The following is an 18,309-nucleotide window of genomic DNA, read 5'->3' as shown; positions in this document are numbered from 1 at the left end:
AAGTAATCAGGGGAAGAACACCATTACCCAACCATAGCTAATGGTTTTTCTCAAAACCCCAAGATTCTACCAGGCTTTCTAGAATCTAGATGCAAGATGGTGGCAGTAACACACAACAGTAGTTGTTTTGGTACCCAGTCTCCCCATTTGAGCCAACAAATAGCATTTTACAGCAAGCATCCGAAGCTCTCAGACCAAGGGCTTTCTTAACAGAGCAAGTATGCTCAGACTACAGAAGGGCCCAACCAGAATGGATAGAGAAGAGAGAGGGAGCAGCCCTGGACTTATGATGGATTGGGTTGGTAGACAGATACTCCAGCTTCCTTGTCTCCAACGCAGAACAGTTCCCAAGTATGCTCTTCCCTGGATTCCATACATCCTTCAATGTGTAAGCATCCATGTGAGACAGCAATGCTGCTCCCCGCGGCCCTGCACCCCCCAGGTTGACAAGTATGGCAGATGTTTCCCAGAGCCCAGCGGAGCTGGGTATCACCAAGTAAAAGCTCATAAGCAGAGAAAGAAACAGTCACAGAGCTGCTGCTGAGGTATACCCCCAAGAAACTACATGAGAAGAGTAAGAAGAAGAAAAGAAAGAAGAAGAAAAGAAAAGAAAAGAAAAGAAAAGAAAAGAAAAGAAAAGAAAAGAAAAGAAAAGAAAAGAAAAGAAAAGGGAAGGGAAGGGAAGGGAAGGGAAGGGAAGGGAAGGGAAGGGAAGGGAAGGGAAGGGAAGGGAAGGGAAGGAAGGAAAGGAAAGGAAAGGAAAGGAAAGGAAAGGAAAGGAAGAAGGAAGGAAGGAAGGAAGGAAGGAAGGAAGGAAGGAAGGAAGGAAGGAAGGAAGGAAGGAAGGAGAGAAAGAGAGAGAGAAGAAAGAAAAGAAAGAAAACAAATAAGAGTTAATTCCAATATACTTATAGTCTAGATACTATTTGGAATACAATAATTAATATATTTTCCTTTTTTTCTTTAAAATTTTATTTATTTGAGAGAGAGAAAGAGAGCACAAGTAGAAAAGGGGGGGCTTGATCCCAGGACCCTGAGATCATGACCTGTACCAACGGCAGACACTTAACAGGCTGAGCCACCCAGGCCCCCCTAGGATAACTAATATATTTTCTAGATGATTATTTTTGGGCATTTTTTATAGAAAGATAGCATATTCAGCAACCTTGATGAACTCTCTTATTTCATGTTGATTTTCTGGGTTATTTTCAGTAATGTAAAAAAAATACTATCATTTGCAAATAAAAAAATGTTTATCTTTTGCCTTCAAATTTCCTTCAAATTCCCTATATTGCACTTATGAAGACACATGTGAATACCATAAATAAAGCATTAGCTATCTGAATGGAATCCTACTGTTAATTAAAAACATATATTATTTATTGAAAGTAATATATTATGATCAAGTTGGGCTTATTTCAGGAATACAAAGAGTTGGACTTTTTTTATGTAATTCACCACTCTGGAGGAAAAGAGGAGAAAAATCCTATGATTACTTGGATTTAGGATGCTTGCTGGATAAAATTAATACAATCCTTAGCAGCCATAAAGAGTCTCAGCAAAGCAGGCTAAAAAGGGAACACCCTTTAACCTACAATTATTTAAGGGCATATCCCTAAAACATACAATCAAAATTCTACATGATAGAGATGTTTTAGATGCATTATTTTAAGATCCAGAACACAAGACAGCCATAATCACAATTTCAGCCCAGCCTAATAGTGGAGGTCCAAGCCAATTCCATAAGGAAAAAAAAAAAAAAAAAAAAAAGGAAATAAGTGTGGTGCCTGGCTGGCTCAATTGGTAGAGTGTGCAACTCTTGATCTTGGAGTTGTGAGTTCAAGTCCCATGATGGAGGCAGAGATAACTTTTTAAAAAATACTATAAAAGAAATGAGATGTATGTTTATTTTTATTGGAAACTACCAAACCATCATTCAGCCATTAGAAAAAGAACAAAATTTTGCCATTTGCAACAACATGGGTAGACCTAGAGGACATTCTGCTAAGTGGAATATGTGAGATCAAGACAAATGCCATCTGATTTCACTTATACGTGGAACCTGTGAAAACAAACATACAAACAAACAAACAAAAAACTGCAAGTAGACTCATAAAATAAATGAAGTAGAGAACAAAATGGTGGTTGCCAGAAGGTAGGAGCTGGGAGGATGGGCAAAATAGGTAATGGAGATTAAGTGGGGGGAAACTGTCAAACTGTATTCCAAAATGGTTGTACCATTTTGCACCCCAACCAAAAATGTGTGAGAGTTCCAGTTCCTTCATCTCCTCACCTACACTGTTATCGGCCTTTTTAAGTTTAGCCATTATAATGGGTGTGGACTGGCACCTCATTGTAGTTTGAATTTACATTACCAATATGATTAATGATGTTGGGCATCTTTTCATGAGCTTCTATTTTCTTTTGTGTAATGTCTATTGAAGTCACTCACTCATTTTTAAATTAGGTTGTTCATATTTGTAATTATTGATTTGCAAGAGTTCTTTAAATATTCTGGATAGGAATCCTTTGTCGGGCATACAGAGTGAATATTTTCTCCACTCTAACTTATTTTTTTCATTTTCTTAACATTGTTTTTTGGTTTGCACAGATTAAAATTTTTGATTAAGTCCAAAATTCCATTTATTTTATGGTTACTGCTTTTGTGTCCTATGTAAGAAAAATTTTATACAAGGGCATAAAGATCTTCTCTCATTTCTTCTTCCAGAAGCTTCATATCTTGGCTTTTATAGTTAAGTCTATGATCAATCTCAAGTTATTTTTTGCAAATTATGTAAGATCTTTTCAAATTCCTTTTTTTTTTCAGACCCAATTTTTAACATAGAGTTGTCACCATTTGCTGAAAAGAGTATTCTTTCCCTATTAAAATACCTAGTGTTGGGCAGCCCCGGTGGCACAGCGGTTTAGCGCCGCCTGCAGCCCGGGGTGTGATCCTGGACACCCAGGATCGAGTCCCACATCGGGCTTCCTGCATGGAGCCTGCTTCTCCCTCTGCCTGCTCCTCTCTCTCTCTCTCTCTCTCTCTCTCTCTGTGTGTGTGTGTGTGTCTCATGAATAAATAAATAAATCTTTAAAAAAAATAAAAATAAAAAAAATAAAATAAAATACCTAGTGTTGGGGCACCTGGGTGTCTGCCTTCGGCTAGGTCATGATCTCAGGGTCCTGAGATGGAGCCCTACATCGGACTCCTTGCTTAGCAGGAAGTCTCCTTCCTCTCCCTCTGCCTGCTGCTCTTTCTCTCTCTAATTTTTTCTCTCTCTCTCTCTCTCTGTCTCTCTCTCTGTCAAATAAATAAAACCTTTAAACAATAACAATAATAAAATACCTAGTATAATTAAATAGTATTCCACTTTCCTTTTAAATGTTGATAGACATATAGGTGGTTTTCAGTATGGCTATGATGAATAGCACTGCTACGTACTTTTAGTAGATATATTTGGGTGAACACATATACACATTTCTGTTGACACTGAAGGGGTTCAGGACAGGCTCTCCCAGAATGTGCCACTTTGGCATGTGGATTATTTCAAGTTGAAAGCACTTGAAACCCTGCAAGCTCAAGAGAAATGTTTGTCGCCCGTCTTAACTTTCCTCTGAGATCCCAGACCCCTTATCTCCTTAGTTCAGAATGGCATATATACCTCAGTTTGCCTGGCTATCTTTGGAATTTCAATGTCTGGGGCACCTGGGTAGCTCAGTGATTGAGTGTCTGCTTTCAACTCAGGGCATGATCTCAGGGTCCCAGGATCAAGTCCCACATCAGGCTCCCTGCAGGGAGCCTGCTTATCCCTCTGCCTATGTATCTGCCTCTCTCTCTCTCTCTGTGTCTCTCATGAATAGAATAAGTAAAATCTTAAAAAAAAAAAAAAAAAAAAGAACTTCCATGTCTATGTGGATTTCCCATACATACACTTATTAAATTTTATTTTCTCCTACTAATCTGCTTCATGTCAATGTATTTCTTTAGTCCAGTTAGAAGGACCTTGAAGGAGACAGGAATTCTTCCTCCCTGACACTATCCAATGTAACAGTTACAACATCGGGGATATATATGTCCCACCTGAATAGACACTGAATTTTTAAAAGTATTAGTACCACATCTCTATCCATTGTTTATCTTTGTCATTTAAAAAGACAGGTGGGTGCATGTTTAAACATATTCCCTAAGATTTATTTCTATTTAGGTGTGTTCTACATACATCATATTTGAGCACGGGTAAAGCTCAGAAGATGAGGCTTTATAACATGGTAGATTTTCAGTAAAAGGATTAATGAATGATGGCGAATATGATTTGTAAACAGAGTAAACTCTTCTCACTGACTCATCTACTTATCTAGTCTGAAAGTATTTACTATATATTTGCCAAGTGCCCATACAGAGCAACAGTAGTTAATGTGCTGGATCACATCCCCATCTGTTCTCATCTGTTCCCAAACCTCCTATCCCTTAATATGTGTGTATTCAACACCATAAGCCGAAAAGAATCCAGTCAAGACACTGTTAGCTGGCATACCAAATTTCACATGTGCCAGAAAAGAGGCAGCCTTTACTATATGACAAAGCAAACAAATAAGAGAAGCATATATGTATTATATATTTTATAATTATATATTATAGAAATTATCAATACTATTATATATTAATGTTATATTAATATTATGTTATATACTATACCATATTATGTTCTTATATATTATATATCATATGTAACATAATATAGATAGATATAGATAGATATCTATATATATCCTTTGTGATATGGAGTATTCATCTGTGATGATCTGCCTTTCTCATCCAGGGCCACTCCAGAGTCTAGTCCCCAGTTAATCCTTATTCTGGGATGCCAGAGAAGACTAGCTTTTGAGGCATTCAGGGCATGACCACAGCAAGCACCTCCAGTGCTCATTTGCTTTTAAGATGCCACAGAGCCGAGATTTAAACTAATATTCTAATTACAATCTTGGCTTCCACCATCTGCAATCACTAATTCATAATTCAGAAAATGTATTCCAGTGCAATAAGGGAACACTGTGGATTCATCAAAGGTATGATTAGGTTGGCTTTTGTTTCCCATTTCATCCTTAAGCCCTCACCTTTTTCTTCTCAGTCTAGACTATCTTCAAGTAATTCTCTGTCTCTCTGTCTCTGTCTCTCTCTCTCTCTCGGTGGTATGAGTTAACATCTCTACTATCTATATGAGGATGAATCCCAAGTTCACATATCTAGCTTGGACTTACCCAACTGCTCCATGCCCATCCATTCAAATGCTTATTCCATAGAGTTTCACTTCCAAACTCGACACGTAAGTGCATATGACCATCTTTCCCTTAAAACCCCTCTTTGTCAGTGCCCTATTTAGTAAATGGCACCATCATCCACTTACTTGCTCTTGCCAGTACTAAGTGTGCCATCCTCGACACCTCCAATCACCAGGTCTTGTCAAGTGTGAATCCTAAACATCCCTCCCGTTAATCTCATCTCCTTAGTCACTGCCATACTTCAAGGCACCATGGTTTCTCACTGAGAATATTACAATAGACTCCAGACAGGTTTACCTGCTCTTACCAGATTCCTTCTTCACATTCTGGATAGAGCAATTTCCTACAGACAGAATGGATGATGTCTCTCCTCTTTTTAAAATCCTTTAATGCATCCCATTGTTCTTGGGAGGATATAGAATTCTGGATCGGAAGCCTGGCTCCACCACTCAGCAGACATGGAACCTCGAACAGGTTATTTAATCTTTTTTATCTGAAAAATAAGGAAAACAATAGCATCTAGATCATTGTGGGGAATAAAAAAATTAAAATATACCAAGCACTCCGAACAGTGGCTGGCTCCAGAAAGTGAATGAATGAATGAATGAATAGGAAACAGAGAGAACTTCTGGAAAAAGAAGTCTACTCACAGTAGCTGGCATGATCTACCTCCTACTTTTCTCTCTAGCTTCACCTTACACTATTAGCTTCATTCATGGCTGTGCTGTCTTTTATTTAATTTCTTGAAAATGTCAAGCTTTCCATAGCTTGAGGGACTTCCACCAAATGTTGCTGCTCCCTGAATTGCTCTTACCACTAACCACCACTGCCCTAACTCCTCTTTGAAGTGTCTGTCTGTTCCTCAGTGAAACCTTCCAGCACCCGCACCACACATCCCATCCAACTAGGTTGGATCCCCTTATTATTTGCTCTGGCTAATGGAATTCATAAAGCTGCCAGGATCTGCAGTATTTTACTATACAAATATAATAAAATGTTGTCTTCCTGCTAAAGACCTAAAAATAACCTGAAATCTCTTATCCTCATCAATGGACATACTACAAATCATGTCAAACTGCAAGATGCTCTGGATGCTCTGCAAGATGCTGATTCCTCTGTCTCAGCAATTCCCAATATGGGAACAGAAATTTCTAAGCTTGAGATTCAGAAAGACTCCACCTTCTACTATACAGTAAAGAGCAATTCAGTATCATTGCCTCAAACCTACACAAAAAGGAGACAAACCAATATTTGCATTATCATTTGGGGTTTGGGGGAGGAGTGGAAGATCTTTACACTTGAATATCCGAGCCCTTAATTTATTCTTAATTCTGTTGTACGTCAGGATCTTAGAGAGTCTGCCTCTCCACAGAGTCTAGACTATCTCTAGCCCTCGAAGAGTGTTAAACTAAATTTTGTCTGCCCCCGAATGGTGTGCAACTGGATTTTGGCGGGAAACTGCATTACTAGACTGCGTATCATCTACTGATATCTCCTTCCAGGGAAATTAGTGGCTGAATGAGGGAAGTCTTAGGACTTAGGAGAAGAAAATGCACATTAGGCTTGATGAATTATTACCAGTGGAAATTAACCCTGGAATTATCCTATCCTCCAAAAGCTGATTTTCATCATAATGATTTCACATGTTTTGTTTCCGAAAACAGTTCCCCATTCCTAAAGAACTATGTTCTCTCAACCAGCCAGTCTGGTTTATGCCTAACTTTATAGAGAATGAGTTGGACAGTTAATAACAACATTAAATTTTAAAGCCTTTTTGACGCCATACATTTTTATAAGTTCTTACCACCTACAATTTTCTTGTCTCTTCATATAGCTTTTTTTAACAAATAGGAACGCTTTCATTAAATGACAGACTCTGTGTGTGTGTGTGTGTGTGTGTGTGTGTGTGTGATTGAGCCAGGGAGTTGGGAATTAAATTTTCACTTTTTTGGAATGGAATTAGGAGCATTGGCAGCTTGCCATTATAAAATGAGTATATACCGGAGAATGTGAGGAGCCTGGGCCCACGCTGAGCTTGTAACATGTTGGCTTCTAACCCTTGTTATGAAGTCAGCATATAGCCTTTGGAACAGGACCTAGGTTGTGTTCCAAGACCAAAAGTCCTGATTCTCAGAGGTGGGCAGGCTTTCATTAGTAAATGCCAGAATTTTTCTCCTCGCCATTCAGGAAGGGAGGCTCGCCAGTTGCTGGTGGGCTTGCATATGTTTTCCAGAGGCAGCTCCTCAGCTCTGAGGCTGGGAACAGTGGAGTGAAAGGAGGAAAACGTAATATGTATTTGCATTCAACAGTCTCTGGGATCCTGCCTATAAACTCCTCTGCTGCACAAGCTCAATGACTTAGAGTCTCAGAGAACTCAAGTTTGGTGTGTATGCTTTGCTAGGTTGTATAATATCTAAAGTCAATAACCTCATGGCTCAACTGAATGCATCCCTACTGGAATGTGAGCCCCACGAGAGAAGGTACAAGGTCTCTTTGACACCAAATTTCCAGAGTCTGTAATAGTATTGAGCATGTAGCAGGAACTCAATAAATCTTTATTAGATAAGTGTTAATGGGTTTCGTCAACAAAGAACACATGTTATTACTTACAGAATAGATTTTGTATTAGTGGAATTTTTCACTAAGAGGGGTTACAATTACTCAGTACAACAAACTGGCAGCCATAGAGATGTGTTGTTCAATCTCTCTTAGAAAAAGAACTTTCTGCAGTGCCCGGGTAGCTTGGTGGTTTAGTGTCTACCTTCAGCTCAGGTTGTGATCCTGATTTTGTCTTAGTAGTGAGCTAATATTTTCCCTCAAATGAAACCTGCTCTTATCCCACCTAACAAAGTTCCAAAGCAAGCCCTGAAATGATCAACCATTTCCAAGCAACTCACTTGCGTGGGAAAAAAAAGCTCAAAAAATATTTATTAGAGTACAACGAGTCCTAAACACCTAACAAGGCAAAATTCACAATGTGTGGTATCTACTTAAAAATTACCAGCCAGACGCAGAAAAAAATAGAAGTTATCATTAGGAGAGGGGGAAAAAAGCACAAATAAAATCAATTCAGAAATTATAGAGATGTAGCATTAATAAACAAGGATAATTAAACATTGCTGTAATTAATTCCATATATTCTTGAAGCTAGGAGAAAAAACTGAACAAGACACAAATTGGTCACAAGTAAAAGGGGAAAAAAAGGTATACCAGGCAAATATATGAATAGAAAGCAAGACTGTCTCTCTTATATCAGACAAAACAGATTTTTAAGCTAAAAAGAAAAAAACACAGGAAAAAAGAGGGTCATTTCATTAAGAGGGTATAATAATCCTAAAGATTCATGTACTAATAACAGAGTTGCAAAATACATGAAGGAAAATGGGTAAAACTGCAAAAAGAAGTGGATAAACCATATTATAGCTAGATAATTCAACACCCTTTTTTTTTTAAGATTTTATTTATTTATTCATGAGAGCACAGAGAGAGAGAGAGGCAGAGACACAGGCAGAGGGAGAAGCAGGCTCCATGCAGGGAGCCCAACGTGGGACTCGATCCCAGGTCTCCAGGATCACACCCTGGACTAAAGGCAGCACTAAACCGCTGAGCCACCTGGGCTGCCCTCAACACCCATTTTGTAATAATTGATTCAACAAGTAGACAGAAAATCAGTAAAGACACAAAAGCTTGAACACTAGTAACCAGCAAGGCCTAACTGACATTTGTAGAATGCAGTGACAAACCCAACCTTTGCCATGCCCAATGACAGCAAAATGCACGTTCTCTTCAAGTGCATAAGGAACGTTGGCAAAGACAGACCACATTCAGTGCAATGAAACAATTCAATAAAGTTATAAGGATTCAAATCACACGCAGCGTGTTTTCTGACAACATTGGAATTAAGTTAGAAATCAAAAACAAAGATATTTAGGAAGTTCCCAAATAATTGGAAACTAAATAACACATTCTTTTTTTTTATTTAAATTCAATTCGCCAGCATATCATTAGTTTCAGAGGTAGTGTTCAATAATTTATCAGTTGCATATAACACCCAGGTGCTCATCACATTACATAACACATTTCTAAACCTATGACTTGAAAGAAAAAAGAGAAATTAGAAGTTACTTTGAACCAAATGAAATGAAAATACAACAATTAAAAAGAATGGATGGCACAAGAGTGGTACAGAGATAGAAATTTATAGCACTAAACACCTATAGCAGAAAAAAGAAAATTTTCAAATTACTTGCCATTGCTTTCATCGATTTAGAAACTAGAAAACAAAGAGCAAGGCAAACACAAAATAAGCAGAATAAAAGAAATAATAATGATTAGAATGGAAATAACTGAAATAGAAAAAGAAAACAAAAGAGAAAATCAATGAAATAAAACCTGTGTCTTTGAGAATGAAAAAATTAATAAACTCAAAAGAAAGAAGATGGAAGGAAGGAGGGAGGGAAAGAAAAAAGTGCAATCCGTCTCTCACAACATACACAAAAATTAAGTCAAATGAACCACAGATCTAAGTTAAAAATCTATAAGACTCATAAAAGAACCCGGAGGAAAAAAATCTTTGTGACATTTGTTTAATAAAGATCCATTTAAAAATCAATAAATCAAAAAAATTAAAATTGATAAACTGAACCTAATCAGAACTAGTGACTTTTGTGTTTTGAAAGATACTGTTAAGAGGAGAATAAACCAAGTCACAGACTTGAGAAAATATTTGAAAATTATATGTCTGATAAAGGAATTATAACCAAAATATGTAACGAACTCTCAAAACTCAATAATAAGAAAGAAACAAGAAATAATAAGACAGTAACAAATCTAATAAAAACTAGACAAAAGACCTTAAGAGATACCATCAAAGAAGATATGTACCAAGGAAAAGCATGAAAAGACTCAGCATCATAAGCCTTAAGGAAATGCAAATTAAAACCACAATAGGGATCCCTGGGTGGCGCAGCGGTTTGGCGCCTGCCTTTGGCCCAGGAAGCGATCCTGGAGACCCAGGATCGAATCCCACGTCTGGCTCCCGGTGCATGGAGCCTGCTTCTCCCTCTGCCTGTGTCTCTGCCTCATTCTCTCTCTCTCTCTCTGTGACTATCATAAATAAATAAAAATTAAAAAAAAATTAAAACCACAATAAAATGCCCAACTGGATTTTTTTTTAAAGATTTTATTTGTTTTTTTTGTTGTTGTTGTTGTTTTTCATGAGAGACACAGAGAGTGGCAGAGACACAGGGAGAAGGAGAGGCAGACTCCCTGCCAGGAGTCCAATGTGAGACTTGATCCCAGGACCCCGGGATCAAGACCTGAGCCAAAGGCAGACGCTCAACCACCGAGTCACCCAGATGCCCTGATACCAAACCAGATCTGTTAGACTCATGTCTATAATTTAAAAGACTGACCATTTCAAGTATTAGGATGCGAAGGAACTGAACCTTGGTAAAATTTCAGCAAACTATTTGCCAGTTTCTTAAAATATTAAGAGCACATGGTCCAGTCATTCCACCCCTAGGCATGTACTTAGGAGAAGTAAAAGCAGATGTTCACAGTGTTTATGTCAGCCTGTTGGTAATACCCCAAACTGAGACAACCTAATGTCTATCAGGAGCGAATGGATCAGCAAACTGTGATATACCTTTACAATGCAATGCTACCTAGCAATAAAAATAGCTCAGCAATAATTTATAGTGAGAGAAAGCAGATCAGTGATTGTCTGGGGTCGGAAGTTGGGAGCAGAAGCAGAAAGAGGCAGAAAGAAGGGATTACAAAGGGCAGAGGCAACTTTGGGTATGATGGAAACATTTATTATCTTAATTGAGAAGCTGGTTTCACAGGTGTGTACATATGTCACACTTTAACAAGCTGAATAATTTAAACATGTGCAGTTATAAATTTTAGGTCAACTAGACCTGAAATCTATTTGTTTTTTTTAAATAGTGTATCATCCTGATCTTTGATTAAGCAATTCCATCACAAAATGGCATAGTGTTTTTTCAAACATAGCCTAACAACATGTTTATCATTTTCTAATTAAAAGTGATCTAGTGATGCATCAATGAGATAAGATTAGTATTAGACTAAGGGCTATATCCAAGCAAAGGCAAAATAAAACTGGCTTAAAACATTTTTTTAATAAAATAATTTTTATTGGTGTTCAATTTACCAACATACAGAATAATACCCACTGCTCATCCCGTCAAGTGTCCCCCTCAGTGCCCGTCACCCACTCACCCCCACCCCCCGCCCTCCTCCCCTTCTACCACCCCTAGTTTGTTTCCCAGAGTTAGGAGTCTTTATGTTCTGTCTCCCTTTCTGATATTTCCCACACATTTCTTCTCCCTTCCCTTATATTCCCTTTCACTATTATTTATATTCCCCAAATGAATGAGAACATACACTGTTTGTCCTTCTCCGATTGACTTACTTCACTCAGCATAATACCCTCCAGTTCCATCCACGTGGAAGCAAATGGTGGGTATTTGTCGTTTCTAATGGCTGAGGAATATTCCATTGTATACATAAACCACATCTTTATCCATCATCTTTCGATGGACACCGAGGCTCCTGCCACAGTTTGGCTATTGTGGACATTGCTGCTAGAAACATCGGGGTGCAGGTGTCCCGGCATTTCATTGCATCTGTATCTTTGGGGTAAATCCCCAACAGTGCAATTGCTGGGTCATAGGGCAGGTCTATTTTTAACTGTTTGAGGAACCTCCACACAGTTTTCCAGAGTGGCTGCACCAGGTCACATTCCCACCAACAGTGTAAGAGGGTTCCCTTTTCTCCGCATCCTCTCCAACATTTGTGGTTTCCTGCCTTGTTAATTTTCCCCATTCTCACTGGTGTGAGGTGGTATCTCATTGTGGTTTTGAATTGTATTTCCCTGATGGCAAGTGATGCAGAGCATTTTCTCATATGCATGTTGGCCATGTCTATGTCTTCCTCTGTGAGATTTCTCTTCATGTCTTTTGCCCATTTCATGATTGGATTGTTTGTTTCTTTGGTGTTGAGTTCAAGAAGTTCTTTATAGATCTTGGGAACTAGCCCTTTATCTGATAGGTCATTTGCAAATATCTTCTCCCATTCTGTAGGTTGTCTTTGAGTTTTGTTGACTGTATCCTTTGCTGTGCAAAAGCTTCTTATCTTGATGAAGTCCCAATAATTCATTTTTGCTTTTGTTTCTTTTGCCTTCGTGGATGTATCTTGCAAGAAGTTACTGTGGCCGAGTTCAAAAAGGGTGTTGCCTGTGCTCTCCTCTAGGATTTTGATGGAATCTTGTCTCACATTTAGATCTTTCATCCATTTTGAGTTTATCTTTGTGTATGGTGCAAGAGAGTGGTCTAGTTTCATTCTTCTGCATGTAGATGTCCAATTTTCCCAGCACCATTTATTGAAGAGACTGTCTTTCTTCCAATGGATAGTCTTTCCTCCTTTATCGAATATTAGTTGACCATAAAGTTCAGGGTCCACTTCTGGGTTCTCTATTCTGTTCCATTGATCTATGTGTCTGTTTTTCTGCCAGTACCACACTGTCTTGATGACCACAGCTTTGTAGTACAACCTGAAATCTGGCATTGTGATGCCCCCAGCTCCGGTTTTCTTTTTTAAAATTCCCCTGGCTATTTGGGGTCTTTTCTGATTCCACACAAATCTTAAAATAATTTGTTCTAACTCTCTGAAGAAAGTCCATGGTATTTTGATAGGGATTGATTAAACGTGTAAATTGCCCTGGGTAACATTGACATTTTCAAAATATTAATTCTGCCAATCCATGAGCTTGGAATATTTTTCCATCTCTTTGTGTCTTCCTCAATTTCTTTCAGAAGTGTTCTATAGTTTTTAGGGTATAGATCCTTTACCTCTTTGCTTAGGTTTATTCCTAGGTATCTTATGCTTTTGGGTGCAATTATAAATGGGATTGACTCCTTAATTTCTCTTTCTTCAGTCTCATTGTTAGTGTATAGAAATGCCACTGATTTCTAGGCATTGATTTTGTATCCTGCCACGCTACCGAATTGCTGTATGAGTTCTAGCAATCTTGGGGTGGAGACTTTTGGGTTTTCTATGTAGAGTATCATGTCATGGGCGAAGAGGGAGAGTTTGACTTCTTCTTTGCCAATTTGAATGCCTTTAATGTCTTTTTGTTGTCTGATTGCTGAGGCTAGGACTTCCAGTACTATGTTGAATAGCAGGGTGAGAGTGGACATCCCTGTCGTGTTCCTGATCTTAGGGGAAAGGCTCCCAGTGCTTCCCCATTGAGAATGATATTTGCTGTGGGCTTTTCGTAGATGGCTTTTAAGATGTTGAGGAATGTTCCCTCTATCCCTACACTCTGAAGAGTTTTGATCAGGAATGGATGCTGTATTTTGTCAAATGCTTTCTCTGCATCTAATGAGAGGATCATATGGTTCTTGGTTTTTCTCTTGCTGATATGATGAATCACATTGATTGTTTTACGGGTGTTGAACCAGCCTTGTATCCCAGGGATAAATCCTACTTGGACATGGTGCATAATTTTCTTAATGTGTTGTTGGATCCTATTGGCTAGTATCTTGTTGAGAATTTTTGCATCCATGTTCATCAGGGATATTGGTCTGTAATTCTCCTTTTTGGTGGGGTCTTTGTCTGGTTTTGGAATTAAGGTGATGCTGGCCTCCTAGAACGAATTTGGAAGTACTCCATCTCTTTCTATCTTTCCAAACAGCTTTAGTAGTATAGGTATGATTTCTTCTTTAAACGTTTGATAGAATTCCCCTGGGAAGCCATCTGGCCCTGGACTCTTGTGTCTTGGGAGGTTTTTGATGACTGTTTCAATTTCCTCCCTGGTTATTGACCTGTTCAGGTTTTCTATTTCTTCCTGTTCCAGTTTTGGTAGTTTGTGGCTTTCCAGGAATGCATCCATTTCTTCTAGATTGCCTAATTTATTGGCGTATAGCTGTTCATAATATGTTTTTAAAATCGTTTGTATTTCCTTGGTGTTGGTAGTGATCTCTCCTTTCTCATTCATGATTTTATTAATGTGAGTCTCCTCTCTCTTCTTTTTAATAAGGTTGGCTAATGGTTTATCTATCTTATTAATTTTTTCAAGGAACAAACTCCTGGTTCTGTTGATCTGTTCCACAGTTCTTCTGGTCTCGATTTCGTTGAGTTCTGCTCGAATTTTAATTAACTCTCTTCTTCTGCTGGGCGTGGGGTCCATCTGCTGTTTTTTCTCTAGCTCCTTTATGTGTAAGGTTAGCTTTTGTATTTGAGTTCTTTCCAGTTTTTGAATGGATGCTTGTATTGCGATGTATTTCCCCCTTAGGACTGCTTTTGCTGCATCCCAAAGATTTTGAACAGTTGTATCTTCATTCTCATTAGTTTCCATGAATCTTTTTAATTCTTCCTTAATTTCCTGGTTGACCCTTTTATCTTTTAGCAGGATGGTCCTTAACCTCCACATTTTTGAGGTCCTTCCAAACTTCTTGTTGTGATTTAGTTCTAATTTCAAGGCATTATGGTCTGAGAATATGCAGGGGACGATCCCAATCTTTTCGTATTGGTTCAGACCCGATTTGTGACCCAATATGTGGTCTATTCTGGAGAAAGTTCCATGTGCACTTGAGAAGAATGTGTATTCAGTTGAGTTTGGACGTAAAGTTCTGTAGATATCTGTGAAATCCATCTGGTCCAGTGTATCATTTAAAGTTCTCGTTTCTTTGGAGATGTTGTGCTTAGAAGACCTATCGAGGGTAGAAACAGCTAGATTGAAGTCACGAAGTATAAGTGTATTATTATCTAAGTATTTCTTCACTTTGGTTATTAATTGGTTTAAATATTTGGCAGCTCCCACATTCAGGGCATATATATTGAGGATTGTTAAGTCCTCTTGTGGGATAGATCCTTTAAGTATGATATAGTGTCCCTCTTCATCTCTCACTACAGTCTTCGGGGTAAATTTTAGTTTATCTGATATAAGGATGGCTACCCCTGCTTTCTTTTGAGGACCATTCGAATGGTAAATGGTTCTCCAACCTTTTATTTTCAGGCTGTAGGTGTCCTTCTATCTAAAATGAGTCTCTTGTAGACAGCAAATAGATGGGTCCTGCTTTTTTATCCAGTCTAAAACCCTGCGCCTTTTGATGGGGTCATTAAGCCCGTTCACGTTCAGAGTTACTATTGAGAGATATGAGTTTAGTGTCATCATGATATCTATTCAGTCCTTGTTTTTGTGGATTGTTCCACTGAACTTCTTCTTAAAGGGGAATTTTAAGAGTCCCCCTTAAAATTTCTTGCAGAGCTGGTTTGGAGGTCACATATTCTTTCAGTTGCTGCCTGTCTTGGAAGCTCTTTATCTCTCCTTCCATTTTGAATGAGAGCCTTGCTGGATAAAGTATTCTTGGTTGCATGTTCTTCTCATTTAGGACCCTGAATATATCCTGCCAGCCCTTTCTGACCTGCCAGGTCTCTGTGGAGAGGTCTGCTGTTACCCTAATACTCCTCCCCATATAAGTCAGGGATTTCTTGTCTCTTGCTGCTTTAAGGATCTTCTCTTTATCTTTAGAATTTGCAAGCTTCACTATTAAATGTGTTGATCGGTTTTTACTGATTTTAGGGGGGGATCTCTCTATTTCCTGGATCTGAATGCCTGTTTCCCTTCCCAGATTAGGAAAGTTTTCAGCTAGGATTTGTTCAAATACATATTCTGGCCCTCTGGCCCTTTCGGTGCCCTCAGGGACCCCAATTAAACGTAGGTTTTTCTTCCTCAGGCTGTCGTTTATTTCCCTTAATCTATCCTCATGGTCTTTTAATTGTCTCTTTTTTCCTCAGTTTCCCTCTTTGCCATCAACTTGTCTTCTATGTCACTCACTCATTCTTCCACCTCGTTAACCTTCGTCGTTAGGGCTTCTAGTTTGGATTGCATCTCATTCAATTGATTTTTAATTTCTGCCTGATTGGATCTAAATTCTGCAGTCATGAAGTCTCTTGAGTCCTTTATGCTTTTTTAGAGCCACCAGTAGCTGTATAATAGTGTTTCTGAATTGGCTTTCTGACATTGAATTGTAATCCAGATTTGTAACTCTGTGGGAGAGAGGACTGTTTCTGATTCTTTCTTTTGAGGTGAGGTTTTCCTTCTAGTCATTTTGCTCAGTGCAGAGTGGCCAAAAACAAGTTGTATTGGGAAAAGGAGAAAAAGAGAGGAGAGAAAGAAGGAAAGAAAAGAGAAAAAGAAAAAAGGAAGAAAAAAAGAAAAAAAGAGAAGAAAAAGAGAAAGAAAAAGAAAGGGAAAAAAAGGGTGGGTGAAGCAAACAGAAATCAAAAAGCAAAAAAAAACAAAAAAACAAAAAACAAAAAACAAAACAAAACAAAACACATGGGGGAGTATCTTCTGATTCTGTATACTTTAAGTCCCTTGACTTCCCCTGGAACTTGTCCGTCCAGCTGGTCTTCAGGGGGAGGGGCCTGTGGTGCTGATTTTCAGGTGTTAGCACTTGGGGGAGCTGCTCTGCCCCCTGCCTGGTGCAGGGCTCAGTGGGGGTTGTTTACCCCGTGAGGCCCCAGGAGGAACAACCCCAATGGCGGGGCCAGCTCTGGAGCCCTGGAGTCAGCTCCCGCAGTAACTCCAGAGCTCTCGGTCTGCAGGGCCTGGAGGCTCGGGGCGGGGCCGCTGATCTGCTCAGCTCGGGGCAGGAGCGTCCTCGCTGTCCTGGGCCCTCCCGGCCTCTGCCTGTGCCGGGGGAGGCCGGATCCTGGGCTGTGTCCCGGCGCCCTGTGCTCCGGGGCCTGCTCTGTTGGATTCGCGCTCCCGCCCCGCAGCCCCCTCCGCGGAGCCGCCCCCGAGCCCTCCGAGCTGCTCCCGCCCCGCAGCCCCCTCCGCGGAGCTGCCCCCGAGCCCCCCCGAGCTGCTCCCGCCCCACAGCCCCCTCCGCGGAGCCGCCCCCGAGCCCCCCGAGCTGCTCCCGCCCCGCAGCCCCCTCCGCGGAGCCGCCCCCGAGCCCCCCCGAGCTGCTCCGGGTCCCGCCGTGCGCGCTGCAGCCCTTAGGGAGCTCGGCGCACTCCCCCGGGGCGCAGGTGTCTGTTAGTGTCCCCGGGAGCCCGAGGGCATCCCCGCCCTCCTGGGTCCTGCTCCACCTCCCCGCGAGCCCCTTTCCGCCCGGGAAGGTCGGTGCAGCTCCTGCGTCTCCGGGACGGGGCTCTCCTGTCCTGGGGACACTCGCCCCGGCCTCAGCCCGGCTCCTCGCGGGGCCCCTCCCCCTTGGAGGCCTTTTGTTTCTTTATTTCTTTTTCCCCGTCTTCCTACCTGATGGAAGCGCGAACTCTTCTCACTGTAGCATTCCAGCTGTTCTCTCTTTAAATCTCAGGCCGAATTCGTAGATTTTCAGGATGAGTTGAAGGTTATCTAGGTAATTTGGTGGGGACAGGTGACTCGGGGACCCCACTCTTCCGCCGTTTTGCCCCTCCTCTCCGGCTTAAAACATTTTATTCTTTCATTGAAAACGTCTGCAGATGGATAGCCTGGGGCTGCAGATCGATAGCCTGGGGCTGTTTGTAGCTCCACAAACTGTGAGGAACCCAGAATTCTATAATTTTTGCCCCATCATGCGTTAAGATTACTCCTATAAAACCTACCCATTATACAGTCAATCCAGAGGCAAAAAAAGAGAGATAAGCTTGCCTCTCCCTAAGGACACTTACTAGAAGTCACACGATACCTTTACTTACATCTCATTGGCCCAAACTGAGTCACATGTCCACACCTACCTACAAGGCGTGCTGGGAAATGTAGTCTTTCAATGGCTATACGGTCCATTAAAAAATCTGATATGCCATTAGCAATAGAGAGGAAAACTAGATTAAGGGATAACTAATAGGCTCAGGTTTCCACAGAAGATCTATAAGTGAAAAAACAGACTGGGAAATATCTCAGCCCCACACAAATAAGCATTTTCATTTCCGAAAATAAAAAAAAAAAAAAAATTCTGAAGATAAAGCCAATTTTCACATGTCCTCTTACACATTCACTCTTCCTCTCCA

General features: G+C 40.2%; 1 long non-coding RNA gene across 2 annotated transcripts in view; it reads right to left on the bottom strand.

Annotated features, from left to right (window-relative positions):
• Positions 1 to 17,939, bottom strand: part of LOC111097982 — a 104,525-nt gene extending 86,586 nt beyond the window's left edge. The window contains exons 1-2 of one of the 2 annotated variants that reach the window (XR_005366510.1): positions 17,576 to 17,939; positions 5,578 to 5,773 (exon numbers count right to left, since the gene is read on the bottom strand). This is a non-coding gene — a long non-coding RNA (uncharacterized LOC111097982). The remainder of the gene's footprint in view (positions 1 to 5,577; positions 5,774 to 17,575) is intronic. The other variant, XR_005366509.1, reaches the window with a different exon arrangement.
• Between the last annotated feature and the right edge of the window lie 370 nt (positions 17,940 to 18,309).

This window comes from Canis lupus, chromosome 11, assembly GCF_011100685.1.
Source record: "Canis lupus familiaris isolate Mischka breed German Shepherd chromosome 11, alternate assembly UU_Cfam_GSD_1.0, whole genome shotgun sequence".
Taxonomy (NCBI): Eukaryota; Metazoa; Chordata; class Mammalia; order Carnivora; family Canidae; genus Canis; species Canis lupus.
This window is presented reverse-complemented; position numbering and strand designations above follow the sequence as displayed.